The sequence below is a fragment of the Aquarana catesbeiana genome, linkage group LG11 (assembly GCF_042186555.1).
Source record: "Aquarana catesbeiana isolate 2022-GZ linkage group LG11, ASM4218655v1, whole genome shotgun sequence".
NCBI lineage: Eukaryota > Metazoa > Chordata > Amphibia > Anura > Ranidae > Aquarana > Aquarana catesbeiana.
In genome coordinates, this window is record NC_133334.1 from 202,986,453 (window position 1) to 202,991,983 (window position 5,531).

Below are 5,531 nucleotides of genomic sequence, written 5' to 3' on the forward strand. Positions count from 1 at the left end.
AAGCACAAACTGAACGGCAGAAAACGATCTGAAAGCCATGAGTCTGAAAAAGCGCGAATTGTCTCTCACCAAACTTTTACTAACACGAGATTAGCAAAAGGAGCCCAAAGGGTGCCGCGCTTGGTTCTGAACCGGCCTTTTCTAGTCTCGTCGTACGTGGTGTACGTGACCGCGTGGTAGTCGATCGGAAATTCCGACAACTTTGTGCGACCGTGTGTAGGCAAAACAAGTTTGAGCCAACATCCGTCGGAAAAATCCTAGGATTTTGTTGTCGGAATGTCCGAACAAAGTCCGACCGTGTGTACGGGGCAATAGGGGCCTCGCGAGACTGGGGAGAATCAAGTGCGACTACAGTGAAGCTTTTTGGGCACAGGTGGAGGGAGCATATCTACACTGACAAGTATACTATATTTCGTGAGGCATCATGTGTATGAGGGCCTGAGGGTGAGAAATCTTCAGTGGCTTCTAACACCGGTCCTCTTCAAAGTTTTCAATATTTACCTCTTATAAAAGGTAATTCCACTTCCAACTTAGCTAGAGAAAGTGAAGGTGGAAAAGTAGTCTGGTGCTTTTGGGCTCTGGACAGTGATGGCTAAATCAAGGTCATTCAGTGGGGTTGATTTACTAAAGGCAAATCCACTCTGCACTACAAGGGCACTGCAAGTGCCCTTGTAAGTGCAGACGCTTTAGATGGTTGTAGATCTGAGGGAAGCTCTAAAATGAGGGGAAGCTCTGCTGATTTTTATCATCCAATCATGTGCAAGCAAAAATGCTATTTTTTTATTTTCCTTGCATGTCCCCCCTCAGATCTACAGTGACTGCACTTTCAGTGCACTTAGAAGTGCACTTGTAGAGCAAAGTGGATTTGCTTTTAGTAAATAAACCTCATTGCCCGTGAAATTCTGACACAGTTACAGAGAAATCTCAGTTGGTCAGATATGCCACTTATTGCATGCCCGAGATAGAGCTAGAATTGGATGCAGAGACCAGTGTTAAAATAGAGTCCTGCTCCGGTACAAGGGAAGAAACGTCAAGTGATTGTAAAGCTTTACTTTTTTCTTTAAAATAACAAACATGTTTTATTTCCTTGCTCTGTTCAATGGTTTTGCACAGAGTATCCCATATCTGCCTCTTCTTGGGTCCCTCCGGTGGCACTCTTGGCTCCTCCTCTTGTCTCCTCCCTTGCAGAGCATCCCCCACAGGAAGCAGCTTCCTATGGGGCACTTGTGCATGTTCGATTCCGAACATTGCTGTCACAGACATTGCTGTCACAGACAGCAGGACTCGTCCCCGCCTCCCACCCTCTGCTCACAGCTTAAGACAGACAGCAGCAGGAGTGAAGCCTATGAGACAAGGAGGGGGGGAGCTGTTGCAGATGTGCACAGCTCTGGATCGAGATCGGGCTCAAATGAGTCTTTTGTGGGGGAGGCACTACTAAAAGGTTTTTTTTACCTTAACCACATACCGACCAGCGCACGATGATGTACGTCGGCACAATGGCATAGCTGGGCAAATGGGCATACAGGTACGTCCCCTTTAAAACATGGCATTGTGAGTGCGCATGCACCCCCCGCCGTGTACTCCGTGACCAATTCCGTGGGTCCTGCGGACTCTATGTCCGCCAGGGGCCTGCAATCATGTCACAGAGCGGCAGGTAAACAAGGCATATCCCTGTTCTGCCTAGCAACATGACAGAGATCTACTGCTCCCTGTCATTGGGAGAAGTGATCTCTGTCATGTTCTAGTGAGACAATCCCCCCCACAATTAGAATTACTCTTTAGGACACACTTAACCCCTTGATCACCCCCTAGTGTTTAACCCCTTCCCTGCCAGTGTCATTTACACAGTAATCAGTGCATTTTTATAGCACTGATCGCTGTATAAATGAAATGGTCAAAAGTGTCCGATGTGTCCGTCATAATGTCACAGTCACGATAAAAACCGCAGATCACCGCCATTACTAATAAAAAAAAAATGTTACCGTATTAATAAAAATGACATAAATCTATCCCCTATTTTGTAGACGCTATATCTTTTGTGAAAACCAATCAATATATGCTTATTGCGATTTTTTTTTACCAAAAATATGTGGAAGCATATCGGCCTAAACTGAGAAAGAAATTTGTTTTTTTATATATTTTTGGAGATATTATAGCAAAAAGTAAAAAATATTGTTTTTTTTTTCAAAATTGTCTCTCTTTTTTTGTTTATAGCACAAAAAATAAAAACCGCAGAGGTGATCAAATACCACCAAAAGAAAGCTCTATTTGTGGGGAAAAAAAGGACGTCAATTTTGTTTGGGTGCAACGTCACGAGACCGCGCAATTGTCAGTTAAATCAACGCAGTGCCGTATCGCAAAAAGTGCTCTGGTCAGGAAGGGGGTAAATCCTTCTGGGGCTGAAGTGATTAATGAAGAGAATGCATTAAGGTAAAAAAAACTTTTTATCTTTACAACTACTTTTACTCTGAGTGGTTTGAGTGCTTTGCAGGCAATCAGCAGAGCAAATGTTTGCCTGATCTTTAGTCACTATTCAATTGCAGTTAGTTTCCGCCATTGTTATCAATGAGAGAAGAATCTGGGCATAGCCAAGCCATGCTGTATGTGTATACAGGAGCACATAGCTCGGCTCGGGAGTGGGCCCGCACGTGTGCCCCTTATAGCAAGCAGCTTGTAATAGGGGCACTCGCAGAAGAAGAGGAGCGGAAAGCACACAAAACTAGTAAAGTATATGTTTTTTTTTAGGGGCAGGCAGGGGAGGGCAGAAACTGTCAGGATCAGCCAGGTTTTTTACAGCTTCCAAAGGGGCAGGCTAGACAGCACAAGCATTGTGCTGTTTAACCTGCTATAAGGAAACAGGCTCTTTTTTTTTTTACCCTTTCAGAAGATTTACCCCCCTTTCATGACAAGGCCACTTTTTGCGATACGGCACTGTGCTGCTTTAACTGACAACTGCGCGGTCATCCATTGCTGTACCCAAATAAAAAATCTTTTTTTTTCCCCACAAATAGAGCTTTCTTTTGGTGGTATTTGATCATCTCTGTTTTTTAAATTTTTGCGCTATAAACAAAAAAACCTGACAATTTTGAAAAAATTTGTTTTGCGTTCTGCTATTAAACATATCCAATAGAATTTTTTTTATAAACGGAAAAATAATAATAATATCCCAATAAGGGTATATTGATTGGTTTACTTGAATATTATAGCATCTACAAACTATGGGGTATATACTGGAATTTTTATTATACTAGTAATGGAGGCGATCAGCGACTTATAGCAGGACTGCGATATTGCGGCGGACAGACACTGACCCTTTGCGGGAACCAATGACACTGGTACAGTGATCAGTGCCTCAAAATATGCACGGTCATTGTACTAATGACACTGGTTGGGAAGGGGTTAAACATCTAGGGCGATCAAATGATTAGCTATGTGCCCAGGCAGTATTTGTGTTTACTATGTGTGCTGCTTTTACTAGGGGAAGAGATGGATTTGAGTCCCTGCTTTGCAGGGACACAGAATCCACCCCCCCTCCCCCCACCCCCCGTCAGAATGGAACTCTGCCTTGTTTACATCGGCAGAGCTCCGTTCTGAGTGCCCGGCAGATCAGCTTCTGCTGTGAATATTCACAGCCAGTGGCGTATCCAGGGTATGGCACCTATGGCAAGTGCCATGGGCGCCATATGAAGGGGGCACTCCTGAGTAGCTAGGCAGAAAGGCTTTTTCCTGCATAATTGTGACCTGCAGCAGTGTGAACATCCAGGGATTGGCGAGCAAGCTGGCTGGATGTGCACTGTTCAGCTGCGATTTAAGACTTCACCTGTCAGATCCAAGCTGTGATGTTGGGTATGGGTGGGACTGCTACTCAGGTCCGCCCCCTCTGTCAAACCACCAGTGTAATGAAAGAGCCGGCTCACATGCACTTCATTATATGTAGTGCTCCTCCCCCTCCTTATCACATCCCGCACACCACACTTCCCCATTCTTCCCTTACACAGAGGACAGCGGCCCCTCCCCTTTAGCACATTGTATCTAAGCCTCGCCCCTCCCCCTACGTTCTTTCTGGCGTGAGCAGCAGGTGAATGTGAGGTGAGTGTATAGTGAGAGGAGGCTGAGCTCTGATTGGACGTTGGGGTATCTGAGGCATTCACAGGAGGGACTACAGGTCCCAGCATGTCAGCTGCGTTCTGAGAAGGTTTGTGTGTCTGCAGCCCTGATATTTGTTATTGTGTTATCACTATGTGCAGCGCTGAGGACATCACTTCCTGGGTACTGCATGCTGTGCTGGTGGGGGGGAAATGATGTTTCAGGCTGGCCTCCCCCTCAGCTGTCTGTATGTACTGGTGGGATCTCTCATTGCAGATATTGTATCTCTCTGCAGATTGGATCTGTCCAGTGTGTGGGCTCTGGGGCCCCCTACAGGAGATCTGAGAGGAGGATCAGGCACATAGGGGTGTCTGGCAGTAAAGAGAACCTGTCATCGTCCATTTAGATCAAAGTAAAAGGTAAGTACTACAGCTGAGCGCCTCCATTGCTGACACCATCCCTGCGCTCTCCTGCTGTCTGTAAAGCACCTGGTGAATGCTTTGCTCTGTGCCAAGGCTCATCCCTGGTGTGGGGAGACATTAAAGCTGACATTTAAAGCGGAATTCCACACAACAATGGAACTTCCGCTTTTCTGAAACCCCCCCCCCTCCCGTGTCACATTTGGCACCTTTCAGGGGGAAGGGGGGTGCAGATACCTGTATAATACTATATATGTATAATACTAATATTTGCACCCACTTCCAGGCATAGACTTCCGCGGGGGGTCTACGCCACTTCCCGTCCCCCCCCCCGCTGTATGCTGAGAGACACACAGGTCCCAGAGACAACGCAGTAGGGAACCAGGAAGTGAAGCCGCAAAGCTTCACTTCCTGATTCCCTTACCGAAGGGCAGCACCCAAGGACCGAGGGACGGTTCGGCCTCAGGTGCCGACATCGCGGGCGCCCTGGACAGGTAAGTGTCCTTATTTTAAAAGTCAGCAGCTGCAGTAAAAAAAAAAAATTTTGGCGGACCTCCGCTTTAACTGAAAATAGAATTGGGTACACACTATTCATTTTTTTCTCATTCAACCAGCAGGCTGAACTGAAAAAAAAAACCTGACAGCTCTGGCCGGCTCTTTCATTACACTGGTTGTTTGACAGAGGGGGCGGTTCTGGGTAGCAGTCCAGCCCATACTCGACATCACAGCTTGGATCTGACAGATGAAGTCTGTCATTGGAGCTGCACAGTTCACATGCAGCTGGCTTGCTCGCCAATCCCTGGATGTTCACACTGATGTTCAGCCAGAAGTTGACATATATCGCTGGCTTGGACAAAGATATAAAGTGTCAGGATCAGTTGTCTGTTCTGCTCCCCAGGGTTTTTTTTTTCAGCCTTGTGTAGCCCTACACTCACAGATCACCACTTTCACTTTAAAACACAGAAGCCTGACTTCTGTAGTTGAAAGTGAAAGTAATATCTCTCCCACCACTCCCTGAACAGCCTC

The 5,531-nt window shown here is 46.3% G+C and overlaps 1 protein-coding gene across 4 annotated transcripts in view; it reads right to left on the reverse strand.

Annotated features, from left to right (window-relative positions):
• The window catches only part of PC (pyruvate carboxylase), a 989,411-nt gene that overhangs the window by 610,666 nt on the left and 373,214 nt on the right, over positions 1-5,531 (reverse strand). The window lies entirely within an intron of this gene.